Source organism: Anser brachyrhynchus, assembly GCF_964034855.1.
Source record: "Anser brachyrhynchus genome assembly, chromosome: 1".
NCBI classification, from domain to species: Eukaryota; Metazoa; Chordata; class Aves; order Anseriformes; family Anatidae; genus Anser; species Anser brachyrhynchus.
Window position 1 is genome coordinate 107,826,559 of NC_137694.1, and position 26,785 is coordinate 107,853,343.

At 39.3% G+C, this 26,785-nt stretch overlaps 1 long non-coding RNA gene across 1 annotated transcript in view; it reads right to left on the minus strand.

The window, feature by feature from the left end:
• Positions 1–1,024: 1,024 nt before the first annotated feature.
• The window catches only part of LOC308181501, a 46,873-nt gene continuing 21,112 nt past the window's right edge, over positions 1,025–26,785 (minus strand). The window contains exons 6-8 of the long non-coding RNA XR_013941478.1: positions 5,197–5,327; positions 4,080–4,227; positions 1,025–2,146 (exon numbers count right to left, since the gene is read on the minus strand). This is a non-coding gene — a long non-coding RNA (uncharacterized lncRNA). The remainder of the gene's footprint in view (positions 2,147–4,079; positions 4,228–5,196; positions 5,328–26,785) is intronic.

A 26,785-nucleotide genomic window follows, 5' to 3' on the forward strand; every position in this document is an offset into this window, starting at 1 on the left:
GTGACACAAAATAGGCATAAAAATTGGTTTTGAACATGAGCTATCACTTCACCCAGAGTTTTGTTGTTGTTGTTGTTTGCTTTTAGGAGAAAATGGAAATTTGTCCTGTTTTCTGATCAAACTCAGCACTATCCAGTTGAAACAGGAACATCATTTTAATGAAAAATCAGGTTAAGTGGTAAGACAAATCAGAGGAGAATTCCTATTTCGTACCATTGTACTGGACGTGCAACCATCCAAGGACAATGCCTACTATTATAATGGTCAAAGTATGGGGAAGATGACTAGAGGGTAGAAAACAATAGAACAACTAGTTATTCTTCATTTACAAGAGACTTATCCTGACAGAATAATGTAATGAAAACTCACAGACATCAGCCAGAGATAATTTTGAAAACCTCAGCCCATACTTTGCAAATACATTGATGATTTGCAGTGTAGAGCTAACTTTCTAAACCGAACTCTGCTCAAAGTATGCCATGAATCTACTGTGCTATACAAAAAAAGCCACTGAAGATTTTTTTTGTTTGTTTTGTAAATATACTTGAAAGACTGACTTACTCCCATTACAAAAACAAAAAAGAAAGCACAGGACTTGCAAATAAACAAATATTTTAAATAAAGACAGATATTCCCACAGTAATACATGCTAAACAGAGAAATAAATACTTCACAAATACCTTCATTTTATCTCTGTGTCTATAAAGACAGCCTCTATTTATTTTCACAGATATTCAGCACTACTTAGAAGTCATCATTTAATTACCACTACAAATCTTGAGCAAAATAAACAGTGAGGTAGTAGTCACAAACAACTCATAATCCACCCTGTTTCACCTAAATTGAAAACTACACTTTGCTATATTTAAACCTTTTCTCTCACGGGTTTCACTGCTGTTCAAGCTGTTAAGATATTTGGTCTTCTAATAGCTACACAATTACAGTGGATAGACATGCCTTCCCATCTATTAATCTATATTTAAACATTCTAAAATAATGACAGGAATATGACAAGGAAAGGAGATTAAGATTTAAGGCTAATAATCAGATATAGCTTTTATTTCAAGCTTTGCACTGATTAAAGGATATATCTGAAAAAAAAAGTATATCTTTTGTTTGTATATGAATCTGGCAACGGTGACAAGGGGACAGCACAGCTTTTATTGCATTTGAGAGAAGTAACAGTTTAATTCTTTTTGATATTTTAAACATTTTACTAGAAGATAGTCTGTTTCTTTGCATAAAAGAATAAAAGATGACAAAGTGTGTTCAAAGTTTTTCAGCAGAAATGGTTTTCTCCAGAGCCATTGCAGCCTGTGAGATAAACAAATATCATGTCTTTACATGTATTTACCTGTAAGAACTTTGGGCCATAAACTTAAAAACAAACAAACAAACAAACAACAACAACAACAAAAACTATGATGATCAGAATGTCATGTTATATGTATGTGCAAACAAAAGCCAAATGGATGTTTTAACTATCTTTCTCATTTTATGAACCTCCAAAATACCTCTTTAAGCCTAGAGAACAGCAAACATCCTCCCCATCATGTAAGAGTTCCTCCAGCAGATGGGAGTGTCTTTAACCTCTTCTGGTTCTTTCTTCTGTCAACTTCGCTCTCCCCTTTCTGGAACAGCCCTCCCCTACATCCTCATAGGGTAAAATTTTTACAGTTGGTAGCATCAGCTAAAGGAGATGTGATCATTTTCAACAAAAATCTGCCAATAGAAGACACTGAAATAAAAATCATCTGATCTGTAAGAAACTGCCTTTCCATACACAATTATGGAAATCTTAAAAAAAAAAAAAAAAGGAATAATTTCAGTAATAATTTCTTACCTAATCACCTATAATGAAGTTACTCACGACATAAAGGTCTGCTTGCAGTTTTAGCCTGTGACTAGTTGACCTAGTACACCATCACAGACTAAAATAATTCAGCTGAGACCTGTCCTGGAGCCTGATATGAAGCAGTGCCAAAGCTTGTGAAGTCTTTCAGCCACCCTCTGCTGTTGCAGGACCAGGCCCTTTATGCAGACACCTGTAATGTGCAGTGAGTGCTGAGAGATTTCATGACGTTGTTATTTCACTCAGATCTTTGTGAACATGCTCAGTCCTGTACATCTCAAACATATGCTGTGTCTGAAGGAAAAAAAAAAAAAAAGTGAGAGGAAGAAAATATTTTTTGCTTCTCTTTAGAGATAATCTATTTTTTCTCTTTACTTCACTGACCATACAGCGGCTTTCCTTTATTTTATGCATTTCATAGAGACATTCAGTCTGCTACAATCTTTTACAAAATTGAATCTCAATTTAAAAAGTTTCATTCTGTTGGTTGGAAGAATTTAATCTGCCTGTTGTTCAAGTTTGCAATCTATTCAAAGAGAGTGGCAGATCACTGTGGTAAATTGATACAGCTTTTCTTGTGCAGACAGATGCCCATAAGAATGAAGATTTGATGAGAAATAAATGGCATCTGAGATGTAAATCTCTTGAGGTTTTTAACAATTTGTTGATTTTCGGGTTGGGAGACAGACAAAGGCTCACTTTAGTCATAAGGGAAATTAATGTTACTGTCTTTAATGCTATACAAGATACTGTTAAGAAACTATTTGGAAGTTTCTTTATGATCCTTTTAAGGCATATGCCATTTGCCTAGGGAAGAAAGAAAAATGTCTTCTCTTTTGTCAGCAGTTTTCTTACTGGTGGGATGGGAGGAATCAAAACCAAACAGAAATAGTAAAGCATAAACTTATTTAGCTAACAACAACAACAAAAAGGTGTCTAATGGGGCAGCGCAGCTCGTTCATTATTTTTATTAGCCTTGGAGTTGCTTAGATATTTTCATTTATTTATTTTCATGTAAATAGCTCCACTTGTGTTTCAGAGCACCAGCTGCTAATGCGCTTCCACCCCCTTCAGCCTTGAGATAAAATACCCAATAACACAACTAACACTTGTAGCAGCAAGAGATTCAAAGGCAGCACGGGCCCCCAAATCTGTAGGATTTGACTCAGAATGAGAAGCTGAAAGTAAAGGAATTCACAATCCCTAGCAGACAAAGAGATATATTTCTTAGCTGGACATATAATTTACTTGCATGTGGCATTCCTCTAGATTCTATTCCTGAATAAGGGTTTTCCTACGGAAATTATACTCCGTTTTTTACTTCTGTTCCCTAAGAGATCCTGTGACTGTTTTACTTTCATTTACAGTGGTAGTGCTGTCACTGTAGTGCTACGTGAACCTCAGTATATTTGATCATAGTAGGTATTTACACTTACGCCTTTATATCATGTCACTTTAGGTTCCCTTCCTTCAAGTTTGTTTTCTTGAATGCTTATGGAATCTCAGCACTGCTTACATAAAATGGTTGTAGACACATGAATAAAAAGCTTCAGTAACCCAAACTACACTGCCAGCATTATATCTTTTAGCATCCCTACTCATGTGATCCGCATCCATGCAAGTGGAGATGAGTTTCTTGTTCTACCAGCTTCAGAATTCATGTGAACACTGTAACTCAGGCTGAGTGACTACCTCAACATGACAGGAAAAAGCCTATTCTACTGTAATTTTTTTTCACAACCTCAGCGACTGAGAACCACCATGGACCAATCATCAGCAGTAACTTTATCTCCAACTCCACTGTATTGTGTACATGCCTACAATCAGCTTCATTTTATAGTATACCCACAGCTAATTTAGGATAGGAGTTTTCAAGACCAAAATAGTAGCAATGTCTAATGCACACAGAATTTAGCCACACTGCTATGAAAGCAGAACAGGAAAATAATTGAATTTCTCATACATATTAATCTAAATGGCACAGAAAATACTGAATGGAATACTTAGTAATTATGAAATATTCATGCTACTAATTTTACTGAGTAGTTTAAATTAGCATTGTTCATTAGATATAAACCAAGAGACTTCAGCTCTATGCAATGCACATATATGTACTCTTCATTGAATACATTATGTTTAAAATATGACATCTGTCACAACATTTTCAAGTAACTTTTGGGATATAAGATTTTTTTTTTTTTTTGAAAAATTATGCAGTGTGGCTTACCATCAGCAGATTTATCTCTGTCTAAATCTATTTCCTTGTCTAATATTCAGAGATACCAGTTTCTTGAAAACATGCAATTAGTCAGTGAGGTAAGGCCATCCTCAGCCACACATTCTCTTTCCTGATGATGAACTTGTGGAGCCATGGTCTATAAGACAGATAAACAAACTGTTTATACATAACCTCCATATTAAAACCATTTTTAACGCATCAAATAATATCAATTTTTTCATTTACGTATTTTATTTTTCACCTAAAGGAAGTTGAAATATGGCCTTAAAACTTGCTACAAAAGCAAATTTGACAGGATTTTCATGTTATCGTAAAAATGTATTTAACGCAAAGATTTTAACTTCTACTCAAGTATGTTTGCAGATTTGACTTGAGCTAACTGTTCTGCTCAATGATAAAAAAATTTCAAAGTGTGCCAGTAATTTGATTAATTACAGTTTCCAAGATTTTCCCATTGTTTTAATTGGGCTTCATTTTCTGTCTTTGACATAACAGGTAACACCAGCCTGTACTATTCAAGATTGACCAAATTTATTCATTAGAAACACCTATATGTTGAAATACAAACCAGAGAGAATTTCTGAGTGGCTGATAATATCCAGAACGAAAAGCAAGATGTTCCATTTAGAGAAGTCTTCACCATCACTGCTTGTTATACTAAGCGCATCAATGAACAGGTTGTTCCAGTTACTTCTGAATCCCACAGATGCAATTCTATTTCATGAGAGACTACATTTGAACACTTTGCTTAGTAATACGGCCTTACTTTAACATAAATTCAGTGTTTTGTTATACCAACTAGACACAGGGTCTGCCTGTGGGGAAAATGCAAAATTGGTCTCTAAATCCATTGAAAAGAAAATCAAGGAAATACAAACTCAGAATGTGCCAAAAGATTTTGTCCCTTGAAGGTAGTGAATGATTTATGCAAACCAATTTACTCTTTGTGTCTCAGGCATTAAGCAAAGCCAGAGCTCACTAATGAGTTATCAGGAGAATGGGAGAACAAGTTAAATGGGGAATCCTTTTAGTGCTGTCAGTGGTAAATTGGGTCTATCAGGCTCACAATAAGAATACAATGAATAGTCGTTATTAGGTTAATTACCTTTGTTGACGTGAAAGGTTGGAATTTAGCTGGAAACAAAATAAGGAAAGCTTCTGGGTCTCAATCTAATTTCTTTTTTTAATTCCAGGCAGCTATCACATTTTTAAAATACTGGATGGCTCTTCACACCACTGGAAAAGAGGAACCAAAAGAAGTAGTATCACTGCTTATATTATCAGGATGTTTTATAATTATTCTCATGTTGAATACCAGGAACTCCACGGCACAGGGGAGTTCCATCTACAATTTTTCTTCAGTTTAATTTAGGTTAAGTCAGTAAAAGTAAATTCTGATTAATACTTGGAAACGCTTTCACTATCCTATTCCTCATAGTGAAGATTTACAAGTACAGTGATTCAAAAGTCACTTTGTGTTGTGCTGACTGACTACAGAAATTTTGGAAAGCAAAATCATTAGTAATCTTCTGGCCAAAACCAAAAAAAAAAAAAAAAAAAAAAGACCAATTTTCCCATATTAACCTTCCCAATAAATCCACAGGCTGCATATGACAAAGACTCAATCAATCCAGATGAGATTTAGTTCATATTTAGTTCATTATGCACTTTTTTTTTTTTTTTGGACTTATAAGCTTCATCAGCGGTAGTGTCTTCAGTTTATTATGTGTGTCTTACAGAACCAGCAACCAAACAAACCTATGGTGGGAGTTTTAGTAAACTGCTAACGTAAACAAACAGAAGCCAATCCTCAGCTTTGAAATTTTATTGTACAGTTTTTGTTCACTCTTGAGACCTTTAATTACATCGCACAGCTGAGTCAGAGCTGTCAGCCATCTTTTTGTTGTGAATGTCTCAATCTGCTATGCCAAAGCCAGATGGCTACTTTTTACAAGTGCTTTCCAGCTTGAAAAAGGAAAAGTCAGGACCCTATGCCAATGATTCAGCACTTCAAATCCATGGCTTAGGGTCAGAGTTGTGCAAATGTGCTAAGAGGGGCCTGGAGAATGGGATATGTTTCCTACTGCTCATTTGTTGCCTATAATTTAGGATACTCAGAAGATGATAGCTGGGAGATTATTACGGTTAAAAAAATATGATAATAATCTAACAGGCAACAGATGACTGCCTGAAAACATATGAAGTCATGTTTGTGTACTGTGTGGGAAATAAACTTGTTTACAATCACGCTACCACAAATTTAATGTGTGTCAATGCAATGCCATACAAAACGATACTTTAAAATTTCATCTCACTTTCACTGGTTGCCACCACATCAATTGCTAAAAATTATGTGCATGCTTCAAGGTATTTTTTTCTTAAAACATCTGTGCACATGTAATACTGACAATGACTTCGCAGCTAGTTCCAATCACCCTTGCATAAATTCTTACAAATTTTTTTCTCCACCCCCACAGAACCAAGAGTGAATTTTGCTGAAGCATTTAGTTGTCAGGAGTGAACAGAAAATACATTTGGCAAGCCACAGGGAAGACTCAAACCTCTGTGGAGCTTTCTACGAATTTATCTTATGCAGCACTCAAAATGGAATTCAAAAAATCTGTGTAGTATGTCCATCCCTCATCTCAATCTATGTATGTTTGTACAATTATTCCTACAACTAAAAAACCATAAAATGAAATACTGTCGGTGGTCACTACTGACAGCTGGAGGTCAGTAAAGAAGAGGCTTTTAGAAATTCTATCAAGAAACAAAAGCAGGGACATATAAATCCTGACAGGAAATAACTTACTTTGAGCTGCTACACCATGCTGACATCTCTGCAATGCAATTTCAGCTCAGGTCACTTTCTATTCTACATACTTTTTTACTGTTTACTTTTCTAAAATATAATCATTTATCAGATGTGATTTCAAGTGGAACTTTTCAGACACAGTAAAGAAAATACTATATTGAGCTACATTACCTGCAGCACCACATCCTACACACTGCAACAAAATCAGAGTTGTAGCTATTGTGTGCATCTGCCATGCACAGTAGCATTATCAGTTCTCATGCTTTTGGCATAACCCAGGAGAGAAGGGGAATGTAAGCTTTCAATTAAAACCAGCAGTTTCTAAGGTTAACTCTGCTGAGAAGGATTAAAGATTTAGAAACCAGAGGTTATAGAAACATATATCGCCTCCCTCATTCCAAATAACTAACTGATAGAAAATTTAAAGGTATTACATAAAACCTTTTTTCTTTTTTTTTTTTTTAATTATCTGTCAAACCATATCACAAGCTATATACTGCACTGGGTTCAACCCTGTATTTAGTGCTAGCAGGGAAACCTTGTTAAAGGAAGTTTCCTCAAGAATTGTTCTTTGGGAAGGGAGATATCTTTTGAATAGCTCAAGAATGATCAAAAAGCAGTTGCATGGATGAACCAATATTTTTCTTAGCTGCAAGAAAAATGCTGTAACGACACCCTGTCTTCAATCATTCCTCATTTGCCCTCATTTAGTGTTGTAACACTGATCACAAACCAAAGCAAAGAGAAATTTTAATGAGGCTGGAGCTGGATCACTAGTAATTAACTCCTTCAAGAGAGAACTGAATCTGCAGAGTATAAATTACAGTTTCTCAAATGGAAGCCTTATCCAAATCGTTTTTCCTTGTAAGAATGACAGACATTTGTGTTCCCAGAGAGATATAGTAGCCTTTCTCACCAATCGACTCAAACTTGTTTTGATTTTCAACACTGCAACACAATGCTGGGAGGGAGAAAGTTTAAGATACTGGACTAGAGGCAAAGACTTGTGTTCAGGGGAGAAGAAAACATTTTGCATTTTGATTGTCAGATTTCTGATGTCCTTAATAACTACCATCATTTCTCACTCAAAGTTTAGGGATCTGAACAACTTTATCCTTCACAGAGCATTCAGTTAATATATATAACAGCTTTAGAAAGCAACACTTTTACGACCATGGCAATGGATATTAAATACAATGTAGGAGGCATTGTTCTGAACACAGCAATAGAGTACCTGAAGGTTTTTTTTTTTTTTTTTTATCTATACATTAGGTGAAGTGTGCTACTGAGCATATCCAGATACTTAAAGGCAGATATTCATCTGAACGGTCCTATGCAACTGAAGGGCATGGAAACTGTATAAACAAACTCACAAAGCATTAAAGAAAACAAAACTGCAGATAGTGCAGAAGATTTCCTATTTGTAGGTTTACTTTAAAACTCTCATTCTCCTTTAAATTTTACAGCATTTAAATCGGGCGCCACCGCCATTTCACAGCCACTTGCCGAGGCGATCGGCTCCGGAGCAGACGCGTTCTGCAGCGGAGCAGGTGATTGGGACAGGCAGGGTTTTTTTTCCGGCATCGAGGCCACTCGAGGGAGCCGCCAGGACCTGGCAGCCCTCGCGACGAAGGCTGACGAGGCGTAGGTGGAGCCAGCAGCGCCCCCTCCCCGGCCGTTCAAAAGCAGCCCCTAGGGAGCGCGAGTGACCGGAAGTGTGCAAACAGGGCGGGCAAACAGGGCGTGGTGCGTCAGAAGGGCGGGGCGCGGCAGTTTGCGTGGCAGTTCGCGCAGGAAGGGCGAGGAAGGAAGGCAGAAAGCACAGAACGTTCCCTCCCCGACCATACGAACAACTCCTCTAACGGCTGTCGACTGCTAGCTGGGCTGCAATGGTCTACACCAGGCAGACTGCTCTCTCTAGAAAGTCTGTAACCACCCTCAAAAATGCGGCAGTTCAGGTCTCCGGATGCAGGGAGTGTCTGAGCCTGTTGCTGCCATCTGAGGGAGGCAGAGGGACTGTGTGTGTGAGGTGCGAGCAGGTGGATGACCTGGTCCGCTTGGTGTCAGAGCTCAGGGAGGAGGTGGAGAGGTTGAGGGCTATCAGGGAGTGTGAGCGGGAGATAGACTGGTGGAGCAACTCCCCGCAGGACCTGAAGGAGAGGTACCAGGGTGAGACACCCCAAATGGGGGTGGACCCCCTGCCCTGTCGGGCAGAGGGAAGGGACTTAGGAGTTGAGGAGGGATGGAGACAGGTCCCTGCTCGACCTCGCAGGAGAGACCACCCTCTACTGCCCCCACCTTCCCAGGTGCGAGTACACAACAGGTTTGAGGCCTTAGAGCTTGAGAGACTGGTGGGTGAAGATGAGGTAGAAAGTCTACCCAGGAGGATACCTAGGGTGAGGAGGTCGATTCCACGCCTCAAGACTGCCTCCACCAAGAAAGACAGAAAGGTAATTGTTGTAGGTGACTCCCTTCTCCGGGGGACAGAGGTCCCTATTTGTCGGCCTGACCCTACACATAGGGAAGTCTGCTGCCTCCCTGGGGCCAGGGTCAGGGATGTTGCCAGAAAGCTTCCCAAGCTGGTTCGACCCTCTGAGTGCTATCTGCTTTTGATAGTCCAGGCTGGCAGTGATAATATTGAAGAAAGAAGAGTGAAGGCTATCAAACGGGACTTTAGGGGAGTGGGACGGTTAGTGGATGGAGCGGGAGTACAGGTGGTGTTTTCGTCCATCCCTAAGGTGGCAGGGAGGGGTACAGAGTGGACACGGAAAGCCCACCTGATTAACACGTGGCTCAGAGGCTGGTGCCAACACAGAAATTTTGTTTTTTTTTGACCATGGGGCGCTTTACTCGGCACCCGGCCTGATGGCCGCAGACGGGTCCCACCTATCCCTAAGGGGAAAACGGATCCTAGCCCAGAAGCTGGCAGGGCTCATTGAGAGGGCTTTAAACTAGGTAAGAAGGGGGATGGGGCTGAAATAAGGCTTGTTGGAGCTGTGCCAGGGGGAACAATGGCAAGGCCGGGGGAGAAGACAATGGCCCATCTGAAGTGCATCTACACTAATACACGCAGCATGGGTAACAAACAAGAGGAGCTGGAAGCCATCATGCAGCAGGAAGGCTATGACTTGGTTGCAATCACTGAAACGTGGTGGGACCACTCTCATGACTGGAGTGCTGCAATGACTGGCTATAGGCTCTTCAGAAGGGACAGGCAGCACAGAAGGGGTGGTGGTGTGGCTCTCTATAATAGAGATTGTTTTGATGTTGTGGAACTTGAGGCTGGGGCTGATAAGGTTGAGTCTCTGTGGGTTAGGATCAGTGGGAAGGCCAACAAGGCAAGCATCCTGGTGGGGGTCTGTTATAGACCGCTGAACCAGGATGAGGAGACGGATGAGGAGTTCTACGGGCAGCTGGCAGAAGTTGCAAAATCGTCGATGCTTGTTCTCGTGGGGGACTTCAACTTCCCAGACATATCCTGGAAGCACAACACAGCACAGAGAAAGCAGGTTTCTGGAGAACGTGGAAGATAGCTTCCTGACGCAGCTGGTTAGTGGGCCGACCAGGGGAGGTGCCCCGCTAGACCTTCTGTTCACAAACAGTGACGGACTGGTGGGAGATGTGGTGGTCGGGAGCTGTCTTGGGCAGAGTGACCACGAAATGGTCGAAGTCTCTATTCTTGGCGAAGCCAGGAGGGGGACCAGTAAAACTGCTGTCTTGGACTTCCGGAGGGCTGACTTTGAGCTGTTCAGGACACTGATTGGCAGAGTCCCTTGGGAGGTGGTTCTGAAGGGCAGAGGAGTCCAGGAAGGCTGGGCACTCTTCAAGAAGGAAATCTTAATGGCTCAGGAGCGGTCTGTACCCACGTGCCCAAAGACGAGCCGACGCAGAAGAAGACCGGCCTGGCTGAACAGAGAGTTGTGGTTCGAGCTTAGGAGAAAAAAGAGGGTTTATAATCTTTGGAAAAGAGGGAGGACCACTCACGAGGACTATAAGGCTCTTGTGAGGCTGTGCAGGGACAAAATTAGAAGGGCCAAACCTCATCTGGAGCTCAATCTGGCTACTGCAGTTAAAGATAACAAAAAATGTTTTTACAAATACTTCAACACCAAAAGGAGGACTAAGGAGAATCTCCATCCTTTACTGGATGCGGGGGGGAACTTAGTTACAAGAGATGAGGAAAAAGCTGAGGTGCTTAATGCCTTCTTTGCCTCAGTCTTTAGTGGCAAAACCAGTTGTTCTCTGGATACCTGGTACCCTGAGCTGGTGGAAGGGGATGGGGAGCAGGATGTGGCCCTCACAATCCACGAGGAAATGGTTGGCGACCTGCTACAGCACTTGGATATACACAAGTTGGTGGAGCCGGATGGGATCCACCCGAGGGTACTGAGAGAACTGGCAGAGGAGCTGGCCAAGCCGCTTTCCATCATTTATCAGCAGTCCTGGCTATCAGGGGAGGTCCCAGTCGACTGGCAGCTAGCAAATGTGATGCCCATCTACAAGAAGGGTCGGAGGGTAGACCCGGGGAACTATAGGCCTGTTAGTTTGACGTCAGTGCCAGGGAACCTCATGGAGCAGATTATCTTGAGTGTCATCACACGACACTTGCAGGGCAACCAGGCGATCAGGCCCAGTCAGCATGGGTTTATGAAAGGCAGGTCCTGCTTGACGAACCTGATCTCCTTCTATGACAAAGTGATGTGCTTAGTGGATGAGGGAAAGGCTGTGGATGTGGTCTACCTTGATTTCAGTAAGGCTTTTGACACCGTTTCCCACAACATTCTCCTCAAAAATTGGCTGCTTGTGGCTGGGACTGGCGTCGGCTTCGTTGGGTTACAAACTGGCTTGATAGCCGGGCCCAAAGAGTTCTGGTGAATGGAGTCAAATCCAGTTGGAGGCCGGTCACTAGTGGAGTCCCCCAGGGCTCAGTACTGGGGCCAGTCCTCTTCAATATCTTTATCGATGACCTGGATGAGGGGATTGAGTGCACCCTCAGTAAGTTTGCAGACGACACCAAGTTAGGTGCATGTGTCGATCTGCTCCAGAGTAGGAAGTCTCTGCAGGAGGATCTGGATAGGCTGGACCGATGGGCTGAGGCCAACTGTATGAAGTTCAACAAGGCCAAGTGCCGGGTCCTGCATCTGGGGCGTAACAACCCCAAGCAGCACTACAGGCTGGGAGATGAGTGGCTGGAAAGCTGCCTGGCAGAGAAGTACCTGGGAGTACTGGTTGATAGTCAGCTGAATATGAGCCAGCAGTGTGCTCAGGTGGCCAAGAAGGCCAACAGCATCCTGGCTTATATAAGAAGCAGTGTGGCCAGCAGGTCTAGGGAGGTGATTGTCCCCCTGTACTCGGCTCTGGTGAGGCCGCACCTTGAGTACTGTGTTCAGTTTTGGGCCCCTTGCTACAAGAAGGACGTCGAGGTGCTCGAGAGAGTCCAGAGAAGGAGAGAAGGGCGACGAAGCTGGTGAGGGGTCTGGAGAACAAGTCTTACGAGGAGCAGCTGAGGGAGCTGGAATTGTTCAGCCTGGAGAAGAGGAGGCTCAGGGGCGACCTTATTGCTCTCTACAGGTACCTTAAAGGAGGCTGTAGCGAGGTGGGGGTTGGTCTATTCTCCCACGTGCCTGGTGACAGGACAAGGAGGAATGGGCTAAAGTTGTGCCAGGGGAGGTTTAGGTTGGATATTAGGAAGAACTTCTTTACTGAAAGGGTTGTTAGGCATTGCAATGGGCTGCCCAGGGAAGTGGTTGAGTCACCATCCCTGGAGGTCTTTAAGAGACATTTAGATGTAGAGCTTAGTGATATGATTTAGTGGAGGACTTGTTAGTATTAGGTCAGAGGTTGGACTGGGTGATCTTGGAGGTCTCTTCCAACCTAGACAATTCTGTGATTCTGTGATTTATTCTATTAGAATGGAACTGTTTTGCATATATCCCTCAGAATCTCAACAATCTTTTTTCCTCAGATTATTCATTAAAATATATCAACTAATATTGACCAACAGAGAAAAGCTAAGCAAGCCTCCAGAAATTTTGCCTCCCCGTGTATGTCCTCCAGCGTACGCAGACAAAAAAAAAAAATTACAATAGTCAGTTTGTCAGTCCTGGTGTGCTTAAATTTAGTTTTTTGTTATCCCTGTGAATCTATATGCATAGGCCACTAGAGCAGATTCTATAGATCCATTGAAACTAAACATCCTTTTCACTGTCGTTCATAGTTATGTGCAGGTATTTTAGGGAAGTATCAGAACTATTCATATTCCTATCCATTTTCATTCAGAAAATGGAAAAAATGCAACAATCTGAAGTGTGAAAGTCAAAAGGGAAATGTGATTTTTTTTCAGGATTTGAATTTTTCAGAAATGAGAAGCCACAATCCCTATTCTCCTATTGTATTTCTCCTATTGTAGATAACAAGCATACCTCCAATTAGCTACAATCTGATAAAAGGAGGCACAGAATATATCTTCAGTTAAATTCATTTATCAGGTATGATGGCCCTATTACAAATACATAAAATAACCAAAAATTCTTAAGAAATTATTTAAATTACACCTTCAAAAGAATGAGATATGACCTTAGTATCATTCATTTTATACTTTCCTAAGTCATGGTAGCCTTAATCGACTAGAGTATCAAGGTTCAATTCCAACAACTATTACTTTATTCTAGACTGTCAGAACTTATTCAGGTTACTGATTTCTTACATCACTGATGTATAGATATACTCCCACAGGATGACTTCACATCTGCAAATGCATGGCCAAGTTTGTCCTGCATAATATTATTATCAAATGAGCCAGCTCAAAACTTGCAATAAAATAAAAGCACTTTCCTTTTCCAAGATACAAACATTGACACAACCATCACCATCTTCTATCCGCCTCTAATATCCACTAGAATGATTTAAGAAGGAGGTTTCTATCCTCATTTTTTCTGTGTGCTGAAGAAAGAAGGCATCTCCAATGGCAATGCTTCACCTGAAAATGTTAAGTTTAGCCAAGGCAGTCTAGTACGCATGGCAACACAGCAACAACTTGGTGAACTGAATTATACTCAAAGTTTTATCAGGGATATTCTTGGTGAATTAAGACACCACCTTGTTTTGCTACTTTTTCAGTTGCCATCTCTCACACACTGTTGCCATGAATCTGGTGTTTCCCAGAGTAGTAGATATAATGGTCATGATGATGATTCAAATTCCAGCTTTATTATTTTAAAGATTCTTATTAAAGTTGCAAAAGCTTAAAAGTGTGAATTCTGAAATGATCACAAGCAGGTAAGAAAAGATCTTCAAAGCTATTTAAGGTATCTCATAATTTGTCACTGATCTTTCTATTGTGCTAGTGTATTTTAAGGATTGAAATTAACAAATACTGATATTTTAAGTTCTTCAAACCACGACATCTATCTGGCTCTATTTGAATAGTGTTTTCGACAGTGGTTTTCTAACTTTAATCAAGGCTTCCAGATATTTTGTTTATTAATTTTACAAAGTGCTGCCTAAAATCAAGGCTACTCTTTCTTACAAAAACAATGCGTAAATGTCCTTTTCAATCTTGCATGTTTATCTGTAGCTAACTCAAAGATAGATGTATCCAAAAATATAAGAAACTACAATAGCACCTTTTTGGTTGTTTCTGATCCACTATAAAGTTAACAGCTGTTTTTTTCATTGCCCTTAAAATGTTTATACAAGTATTGAAATGTTCATAAATGATTGCTTAGTTCACGTTCACCGAGTTTTCTCTATTTTCCTTTTTTCATTTTAATCAACATTCTCTAAAACTATTCATTAATATTAGAAATTAAAAATAAGCACAATTACACTAAGGATGCAACTAGCTTCTGTTTAAAGTTATTTAGCAATAATTAGAACACTAAGATGGCTGTAATCACCCTGTAGAGGATAGTTGCAATTATTAATTCAACAAAACTTGACTGATAGAAATGAGCTCTTGGTCTCAAATGTGTTTGGGAAAAAGAACCTCACAATAACATAGAAACTAATACTATTGTAACTATATCTGACTGTAAGCACAACTCAAATACATTTTTTTTCTGTTTTTTAATGGTTCAGGTGGTTTTGTTCTTACACTGAAGAAGAAAAGAAATAATGCTTCAGATTGATAACAATTACAACAAAACATTGGTAATTGAAAAATCAAGCTTTTTGTTTACAAGTGCTATTGCACTCACAGATAGTGATTTCTGTTGATCCTATAATGAATATTACCTGGAAACTGTACACTGAAGGAACTTAAAGCTTTCATGCTTATCAGCACAACAGTATGTCAGATACGTGCCCCCAATTTTCCAGCTTCCACTTGTCTCACTTTCCAGACTGCTCTTTCTGGTGAATTACCAAACAAGAGCCTTAGTTATTGAACTCATACAGCTCGCTGCTTTGAGTTTTAGAGTTGCTACTATGGGTCAAAATCTAGTACTCTGAAAGTAGCAAACTTGAGGAGAAATTTATGTGCATAGTACATCTTACTTAAAAAATCTTTTTCTTCTAACAGTAAAAAGCAAAAAGTTCAAGAGATTCCTATGGATAGAGATGAACCCAGATTTTAATTGATAAATGTTGTCATCTAAATCTCTTTATACTATATATATAGAGAGAGATATCATTAAGAAATTAGCACTGATTTAAGTAAACTTGCCAAAGCTTGTATGAGGTCTGCTTTCTCACCAAGAGCCAAGAAAATAAACTGTTTAAGCCATTTTCAATCAGCACTGTTGACTGTTCAACCAGCAAGTTACATCGTCTATATTTTTCCCTTTATTTATATTAAGGTTCCCTATCACTATTAAAAAATAAACTAGATAGAATGGATCGAGCTTGCTTCCCTCCTCTCCCCCCATCTCAAAGTGCTACTCTTCTTTCTCCCCCGTATCCTCTCATCAGATTGGCATTCCCTACGCCACTCCTGGAGCACTAATGGCTCTCGTGCAAACCATCTGGTAAGCCAGGTCCAGGAACTTGTCTGCCCCAGCCTAACAGTTAGTGCTTCAATTTTCACCGTCTCATCACCCTGAACAGACCTATCACTAATAGAGCAGAAGAGAACAGAACAGTTCACTCGGGAGGGACCTTCAAAGACCATCTAGTCCAACTGCCTGACCACTTCAGGGCTACCCAAAAGTTCAAGCATATTATTGAGGGATGTGTCAAAATGTTTCTTGGACACTGACCAGCATGGGGCATCAATCACCCCTCTAGAAAACCTGACCAGTACTTGACCACCCTCACAGTAAAGAATTTTTCCCTAATGTCCAGTCTGACCCACCCCAGCGCAACTTGGTGCCACTCCCTTGTGTCCTGTCATCGAAGATCAGGGAGCAGAGACCGGCACGACCCTCTCCACTTCCCCTCCTCAGGGAGTCTCAGAGAGCCATGAGGTCACCTCTTGGCCTTCTCTTCTCCTGACTGGACAACCCAAGTGTCCTCAGCCTCTCCTCACGGAACATGCCTTATCGGATTTGCTGCCCTCGTCTGGATGTTTTCAAGTACCTTAGCATCATTTTTATATTGTGAAGCCCAGAACTGCATGCAGTATTTGAGATGAGGCTACACCAATGCTCAATGTAGCAGGAGAACCACCTTGTTATTCCCTGTAAGGCCAGACCTTGCTACCATATTTTCTTCTTCAGCTCTAGTTCCAGGCAGAGTTCCCTGTTCAGCCAGGCTGGTCTTCTGCCCCTCTTGCTTGGCTTGAGACTCAGTGAGATTACCCACTCCTGGGCTTTCAAAACTCGGTTCTTGAAAAGAGACGAGCTCTCATGGAGCCCTAAACCTCCTAGATCAAATTCCCAGGGGACACTGCTAGCTAGCTCCCCGAGAAGCTTAAAGTCTGGTCTCTTCAAGTTCACAGTAGCAACTCTGCTCATTGTTTTTCTCCTTACACCAACGTTTTTGAACTCACCTAATCCATGATCACTGTGGCCAAGACAGACACCTACCGCCATGTCTCCCACAAGGCCTTTGCTGTTCTCAAACAAGTCCAGGAGGGTTTCTGTCCTCATTGGCTCACTCAGTGCTTGTGGCAGGAGGCTATCTTTAAAACACTTCAGGTATTTCCCAGCCTTACTTATCACAGCAGTATTATATTCCCAGTTTACGTCTGGGAATTTGAAGTCTCCCATAAAGGGCAACCAATCCCAAGATTTCCCCCAGCTCATCTGTGCCATCATCCCAGGTGGGCAGTCGATAGAAGACACCCACAACAACATCTGCTTTGCTCTTAATCCTCACCCAGAGGCTCTCTACCACATCACCCCTAACAGCAATGGCCGCACAGTCTGATCTCTTCCTTACCTACATTGCAACCCCTCCCTCTTGCCTGCCCTGCCTGTCCCTCCTGAACAGCTGACAGCTCTCCATCCCACTACTAAAGCCATGGGGCTTGTCCCACCAAGACTCACTAATACCTGTGATATCATAGCTCTGGGAAAGGTCAAAAACTTCCACTGCATCCTTTTCATTCCTCATACTGCATGCGTTGGTATACAAGCAATCCAGGTGTGCTCCTGAACCCACATCTCTCCCTGGAGTGGCATAGATGCTTCCATTAGCCTTGCTGTCCTCAGACAGTACCACACCATCCCTTGGCACAACCTCACTGTTCCTAATGATATGCTACAATTGTTCCCAATGCCACAAGCATCAGAACTAGTGCATGAGTTCTTGAGACTTGAATTTTCCATGTTCATACAAAAAGTTACACAGTGCATAGATATTTCTGCGTACAAAGTAAACACACATCGAACACACTGAGAGTTTACTTATAGCTACAACTTCAAAAATTATTCAGAAGAGGTGTTTTGTCAAAATTATAATCAAAGCATAGGAACTGTCTAGGAAAACCATCAGTCAAAACACTAGTAAAAAGACAAAAACTGATAGCAGTGAAGGTTATCATTGTATTGATTATTGTAGCTTGTGCAGGTCCTGAACATCCAGTGAGCTTTCTGACCTTGGAAACCTGATGAAATACAGGATATAATCAATGAGTGGTGCTTTTATCAAAACATCTGGTGATGGAAAGAGATTTCATATAGTTACTGATGAAATATCCCATGTACCATCAGCACCGAACTGCTAGCAGGTAGGCAGTATTAGGGGATTTTACTCTCAAGAGGCAGGATTCTTTCCTACCTCTTTATTCTAAGCAAGAGATTGCTAACCCATCTTTAAACAGCATCATCTTTTTCTTATTCCTTTTAAGGAGAATCAGATATACTGCTTTCTACTGACATTGAGAAGTAGGCAAGGAGAAGGACAGTAAAATTCTATTTTACCTTCATCAAAAAGGAACACTTCAGTTGCAAGTTACTTAAAACTTTGTAAAGTCCCTTTACAGGCTCAGGAAAGCCCCAAATTGAAGTAAAGTCACCAGGGGATCAAAGATCAAACACGGCAGTAGTTTAATATCCGCTATGTCCTCTGCTGGGTGAATGTATGCTGCCCTGGCAAGAGAATAGAATTTTATGATCCAGTAATGGGTCTTTTCCATCTCTAATTACCACCTCACAGGGGCACTGTGAAGATTATTTAGTTAATGTTTGCACACTTCTCTGACCATGTAAAGTACTGTTAAAGTATTAAGCATTACTATTATCATCCACTTATATAATCAATCCAAATTTGAGTAGCACTAAAGTAAGTTCCAGTTCCAATTATGCTAATGAAACTGCAAAGGGACTGTACATCCAGGAGTTCATACAATAGCCAATGCTGTTGTCATACCTTTGAGACCCCTCACTACAGTGACTTTCCCCTGCATCCATTAAACCAGTATTTACTTGAGGCCAGACTAGAAACGTCATGTGTGTGCTTGTACAGGGCAGTGCAGACCTATATAGCCCTCAAAGACAGATGACGAATACAGAAACACTAGACATAAATTTACTTCTGGGTCCACAGTGCCAAAGCATACACTCGTAACAAACATTAAGTCCAGGTCAACTAACCTCTTGTTTAGACTGGTAAGCCCCTCACCCAAGACTCAGGGGAGCTTTGGGACAGAGTTCAGGTGGTGGGGCTGGCTTGCTTCTATTTTGCAATTTAAACAGTATTCAGTTCACAGACAAAGGGTTTTGAAGCTTTCCCACCTGCCTTTCACTGTTACCTGTGTAAGTTCGACAGAAAAAACTAGAAGGAGAAAATAAATCTCTACTCTGCAGTACTGGACTGACTCCAGCATCACCTTGAATGACAGAACTCTGAAAGCAGCCAAATAGAGGGGTGTACTGTTTCTAATCCTTCATTTCTGGGCTCCAGCTTTACTCTAGGATCACCTCCTATGCAACTGATAGCTCCTGTGTCAAGCAGTGTAAAGGACTAAAATGACTCTGCAGATACTATTTGTGAAGCTAGACCCCACTGTCTGACTGTGAACGTAACCAGGGGGCAGGCAAACATGACTGCTTGTACTTGCACTCAAGCTTTGGTCTTAGAATCCATCAGAAATGATCTAACATGGGCTCTGTGGAGTTGGACCAAAGAAGTCCAGAGCAGCTACCTAAAACACTTAAAAAACACTACAGCTAGTGATTTACATACATATCTTCATATATCCCAAGAAAACAAAACAAAAAAGTCCCACTCACAGTATCAGTAGAAGTTTCTCTCTTCAACATGGGAGCAACAGCTTTAGGAGAAAGGAGATTTTCTACTCTCTGACATCATTCACATCATGGAAACCTGAGATCTTTCAACCCACCCCCTTTCTAACTTAACTAATGTTCATATGCTCATAAAAATCATCTGCCTCATTAAGGATCAGGATAGCATATCTCCACATGTTAGCTTGGAAGAGATTGATGGTGGATATTTACTGGATTATTATTGCTACCCAAAAGATTTCTCGACTCTGCAGGGATTTGATTCATTGGATACTGGCTCTTGATTTCTCCTGATGTTTTCTTTTGGTGTGTACAGTTGAAGGTTATATCCTTGACTAAGGAGTTCACATTTGCTGCAGGGTCCTCAGAAGATAAAATGCAGTAGATATTTTAGAAACTCTTCAGGGGTAAGGGCCTTCTACATGACTGTGTGCAGAACAGCAATTCAGGCAGGATCTTTTAGTTCTGTGTTTGCAGTATCACTGTTAATAAGCAAGCAAACAAACTAGTGAGCTGTCTCTTCCCTCTAGCTACTATTAACTTCTTTCCTTCAACAATCCTTTTCCATGTACAGATTCTGCTTGTCACAACTTTTTAAGCCTTCTCCCATAACAGATATAAAAAGAAGATGGGGGAAATGATATATTCAAACCATTGCAAACTGCTTAAGTTATACACTGCACAATCTTCTATACACAGTGTTCTGCTGTTTGGAGCTTTTAAGCACAACCCCAAATTCAGTAGCAAACTCAAATACAACAGTTCTACTTGCACTCTCCCTTACAGGCATGAGAGAAGACAAGACATGGCTGGAGCTACAATCAACTATAATAGCCTCAAAAGGGAACAGAGACTCATTCTGAAGCACATCCCTCAGTTATTCATCCAAAGACATACATAGATTTTTAAGGTATTTAGCATATCCTTATTATACAAACAGGTTCTTTGTTTATTTGTTTTTATTTCTTCCTAGTATTTTTGACTCTTTCAGAGATTTTAAAGCCTTATCTATATCTAAAGGAGTCTTAGACTAATTAGTTCTGCAATTATCAGTATTTTTAATACATTAAAATCTCAATTTATTAAACTCATACAAGTCAAAACTGCTTTCCAAATACATAATCCAGCCATCATGTGAAGGCAATGGAAATAAAAAGGCAAAAATATAGAAAGGGATTATTTCTTTCATCATAAAAAAAACATGATTCTCCGAAACAGAACCACTTAAGAGTACAAAATACTACCACTTTTTATATAATGGCTCCAAAAAGCAATATCTGAATCTGAACATTATATTTGGACATCTGTGTACAGATGTGAATATACATATATCTGGAAAATATAATAGCATATAAAGTGTTATCTTCACAAATAGGATCCCAATCATGAGATTGCAAAACCATTGGGACAGCTTGTCAGTGGAGTGAAACAGAGAAACTTCTAGGTATTGATCTAAGTATTACATTTCTATAAATGCATTCAAAATCTCCCATAAATTTCTAGCTACCAATGTGCAGCATGGATTTTCAGAGCAAGAAGTATTATGTATAAATAATAGTTCTTATTATAATTTTGTATATACTTATTTTACAACAAAGTAAGCTTCATTTTTACTACCAAAATACCTTTTTCAAAATTCCCTTTCCTTAACTGGAAAACAAGTTTAACCTTATGTAGCTATTTCAAAAAAGGCTAGTGCTCAGTGCAGTTGAAGAAGCTAGTAGAAAGTTAGCAATTATTAGAAAAGGAAAATAACAAATCCTAAAGTATTCACTGTGGTACAGTATAGATAGTGTAGTAGAAACTGAACTGGTAAAAAGAACTGGCAGTTCTACAGCCCCAAAACTTACTACCTCTCAAAGGGCATGGTACAACCAGAAATGGTCCAAAAAAATATTTAGGAGATGCTTCCATACAATGAAGAACAAAATACACCAAGATTCTCAAGTTTACAAAAGGGATGAGAAAATGTATTATGAAAATAAACAAAAATTCTGATTTGTACAGAAAAGGTGAAAAGGGAGCAATTATTCACTATTTCTTATAACACAGAGCCTACAACAAATTCATCTACCAGCAAGTTTAAAATTTCTTGTGGTGCAAGTATGGTGCAAGCATGATTATAGAATTATTATTACTGTTATTATTGTCTACATATGCTAAATGCTTCTAAAAGCAAGGTTTCAACACACTGATGTGATTATCACAGAATCACAGAATTGTCTAGGTTGGAAGAGACCTCCAAGATCACCTAGTCCAACCTCTGACCTAACACTAACAAGTCCTCCACTAAACCATATCACTAAGCTCTACATCTAAACATCTTTTAAAGACTTCCAGGCATGGTGAAACACCGCTTTCAGGAGTGAAAGCTGAAACATTTAGCTTTTTTTTTTTTTTTTTAAATCACTCTTATTTTTCTGATAACTACAGAATATGGAAAAACACATTTCTGTATTTATTTGTAAGGCATTCAAATTATTGATATATTTCAATATGTACACTTCACAAAACTGGTTTCAGATGTTCTCTGAAACAAAAAATGAACATGCTTAGAGAAAAAAAAAATCAAAATACATCATTTTAACAATTTCAAGCACAATTTCAATTAGGGAAGTCATTTAGGCAAGAACTTCCCTGTCCATAATTTCAGTTGAGATGACCTAGCTTTCTTCAGTAAGATGTATTTAATCAGATGTCTGGTAGCATGCTTGCCAATACTGTCACTGACTGCTAAAATATTTATGACACTAAAATATTTATAGCACTAACTAGAAGGTTTGTTGAAAACATGCCTTTTCATGTAGAGGAAAAAAAATCTTTTTTGTCCCTTAAAAATCTTATGAAGTACACATTAAAAATAGGGTAATAAACTATATCCACCCTATAGTCACCCTGGTCATTTGGGATTAGAATCTAAGGTTCCAAAGTTTTATTTAAACAAGATAATTTCTCTAGAATTTCTGATTAACTGCTTTTCAAACAATCCTGTTCACTAACTGTGTGCTCCTTAATTTTTGAAAATATGTTATACTTCATATATACATCATATAAAGGCATCTGGGCCTTTACTAGAAAGGTCATATTTTTTACTTTCCACTTTCTCAGCTGATCCTTCCTCTCCAAATATCCCAGTGATCCCTTCCCATGTCTGTCCTAGGTGCTCTCTTCCAGTTCCTCCACTGAAAGTCCCAGGGTACTGCTCCTCTACCACAGACATCTATGACACCCCCGGTATTTCCTTGACCTCTGACAGGAGAAGCCAGGCAGTTCTCAGAAACAGCTTTTGTAAAGGATCATTGCCTTCTCACCATCTCTGACAATGGATTTGTAGAGGTGAAGTCTTCCCACTGAGCAAGCTCAATGATGGTTAGTCAAATGAGATACCGTAGAGATGACGTGAGCTGGAGCTATGCCAATGAGTCTGTGTTTGACTAAGGGGAATCTTATGTTCCCTCACACATAACAAATCCAATGTCCAGCCAAGACTGTTGCAATTTCAATTCATTCTTGCTCTTACAGACCCAAAACCTCAAAATAAACATTCAGAAAAGTAGAGAATTATACCCAACAGGCTCCTAAATCTCCTTCCATGCTGTTTTGAGAGCCTGCATAAGAGAATCTTCTCAATACCCAGATTTTGTGTGTGTGAGGACAAAAATGTAGTTCAGGCCAAAGTTTCTGACAAACTGCTCTTTGTCTTCCATCTCTACTTTCTATTCCTGCTTCCTGACATTACAACTATGGTTCATGGCAGGAAGCATCAGCTTACAGTACTGGCACGCAGAGTGCTCTGAGGAAATGTAAATCATCAGAAATCCAGCTTTGTCCTGGGACCGATGTTAGAAATAAATTGGAACATCTGGACATGCAACAGAAAAGAGAAAAGAACATTACCAGGCCTGGAAAAATTTACCATCTCTAGTATTTTAGGCCCAGTGCCACGTTTTCAGCTGTCACTTACTGTCCTCAGCTCTGTCAAATTCTGATGAAATATAACAATTTAGGGAGTGACATTTTGACAGTTATTTTCTTTCTGAATTTAACAAAATTTTGCCTTCTGGTTTAGGAATGTTTGTGATGTTTTTTAAAATCCACTAGAAAAATATTTCTGACTTTTTTTTTGTAGATTGTCCAGCTGAAAAATGGGGCCGACTCCAAATTTCACATTTGATCTCTTTCAAATGAATTTTAAAAAAGAATGGTGCTTATTAACTGAAAAGATTTCTCCATAGTCAAGTCCCAAATAATTCACACAATTTTGCCAAGACTTCCTGTTGGTTTTACTGTTTTTTTCATCTGGTTTTACTGTTCACAAACATATCTTATCCTTAGACGGCCTGTCCTCTAATAAATTTTGAGACAGTACAGTTGTCCGCACTCAGAGAATGTCAGAACTTATTGATCATAGTAAAGTCACAAAGAATGGATTAATGGGTCTATAATAAATTCTTGTAAACAAAATGACACACTTACTGCGATTGTGCATTTTATGTTTAACAAAGCAAAACCAAAGCAAGTTAAAGAAATAAATCTAAAGATGTTATTCTAACACTAGATTACTCTAAGAAGTTTTTCAAGCATTCTGAAAGTTCGCTGAGGATTTTTTTTTCTTCTGCTTTTCACAGATTCTTTGATATATGTTTGTACATTATGGTCACTACATGGAGTTGTAAGACACCATGTATTTAGGCTGACTGGTCTAGAGATTCAAACACCAAAGTACAAAATGGACTTTACATTTGCTGACCTTTGAGAGGCAGGACAGTGAGATTTCTTTTCAAAAGAACAAAATGAATCCTCAGGTATGTACTTGAGGCATTCTAGACAAATTCACAATTGTCATGTTGTTTTCAAACCATCTAACATTACATCTATGTGGCTTTCATATAAAACATATATATATATAAGCCTATATAAAAATTGCAATGTGCATTAAAGAGATTCATGATGGAGCCAACTATATCGACAGCAAGAACTACAATTTTAGATGTATAACTTCATGAAATTCTCTCTCTCAGAAATCAACCAAACTGCTTTGCAGAAATAGTTTAAAATCAAGTTGCATTTTGTCTGTTCTGAAGTTTATCCTGAACTAGCAGTAAACCTTATTTTCTTTCTGAAAAATTTGTTTTGAATATTTTGTTTGTACATATCTCAAAAAGCAAGAGTGTGTCTTTCAGTTTGCAAGCTACTACTGACAAAGTTTAAAATCCTTTTAAAACTTAACTGTATTTCTAGTAATGCTTGAGAGAAATCACGTAATCAGAATTTCTCAAACTATGTATTAAGTCAATAGATGGCATAAAATAGTGCCACCCACACACTTTGAGAGCAAAGTGAAGCTCCTTAGCCGTTGTGGGGTACTACTTTTTTTTTTTTTTTTTTTTTTTTTTAATCCTCTAAGACATTACAGCTATTACATTTTTTTTCTTAAATTTCAGAGATCTTTTGCCCCAAAAAACAAAAGCAAAACAAGTCTCCTCCCTAAATCTCCAACAGTTTATGTCAGAAGAAATGGTGAAAAATTCTGACTTTTCTCTTTTGATACAGTTCTGGGTTGTCTCTTCATTTAAGGTGAAATGACAAAAACTGGAAAAAAAGACTGAAGAGGAAAAATACTGTGTGAAGACGTGCTACTTTTTAAGCACCTCCAATTCAGGACAGGAAGTTCTTCTACGCCCTAACACAATTCACATTTCTGCTATACAGCCAGGAGGCCACAACCACAGTGTGTGGTGTCAAAGCATGCACTGCTTCAGGCAGTGCTTATGATGTGGCTAATCCCTGGGCAGCATTATGCAGCCAAATGGCACAACAAAATCTATGAGTGAGAGCTAGAAATTGTTTTGAAAATAATGAATACACAGAAATTCACCCCATCCAAAATGTGCAAGACAGGGTGAGAAAGAGTGGTAAGAGGGTGAAAGCAGAAAACTCTTCATCTGGCATTCACAAAATGTGAGATTTGTTCTGACATCTCCAGCCTAGCAAAACAATAGATCTATAAAAAACATACGTAAATTTAATAGTTTCTCCTTTATGTAAAGGACTATGGAAATACATAAGCACTCAGAAATTCACAACAGTAAAGTAACGGTGATAAAAAACATTAAGCCTAAGGGATTATACTGAAGTTAATAACTCCTGCCTATTCATAGCAAAAAAATGTAGTAATAAGTTCTGCTAGATCTAAAAAAAGTGATGGCTGCCATTTTTGCTAGAGGAAACTCCTAAGGCTTCTGTCTTCAGATGGGCTGAAACAAAAACTACATTAACGCATTGAGGTTCATTAAACTCAAAAAAATATCAATACATCATCATCTTTAGATGAATGAGTTTCAATTAAGTACTAATGATGGATTAAATTGAATATGTATTTATTTAAAGGAAGTGATTCTAAAGTGAATCTGAAAACACTACCAAATTACTGCCTTCTCCTAGCAATCTGCCCGTTAAAACAAAACAAAACAACAAAAAAAGTTTTGGTTATTTCTGTGCTAAAAGCTGTGTATATTCCATTGCTATTTCCATAGTCACAATTTTAAGGTGCAGATGGTGAAATCGTCTATAACAGTAGTTTACTACTCATGCCCTCTCCAGAGTTTTAAGTTCAAATTGCACCTATAAAAAGGGGTAATTAGTCCTTCCGGTTTTATTGCTGTTAGGGGAAAGGAAGCAGTTTCAGTTAACTACCAACTAGACACCACTCCAGATTAAATATCCTAGATTTGGTACCTTATACTGGCTTTCAAATACCAAACTGAGAGTTCAAAGAAAGTAGGAAATGTCACCTTCCCAAACATTATGGACTATTAATTATGTCTTTGCAGTGAACTTTCTCAGTGCAATTAGTCTACAGACATGAAGATCATTCTTTATAAAAGACTATGGGCTGGAACAAGGTTAATTCCAATTTAAATTGTGTTAATAACAAGTGTGACTGTGTTCAGACAGTTGAACAATTATCTGCTAAGCACAATACATGTAATGAAGCAGATAAAATGGACTAATTTTAAAACAAGCATCGGTATGCAACAATGTATATGTTTTTCTTTTCTACCATACACTGTTGTTCTATGCTGCCCTTTAACTATCTAGTTCTCTATGTAGAAAGGATTCATGAACAGTCAATCACATCTGGATATAAGTAACATGAAAACTGATTTTTCAGTTCACTGGCTGAGGTAGAGGGGAAAAACATTTAATTTTCAAAATAAAAACCAAATATGTGCAATTTCAAAGATCAG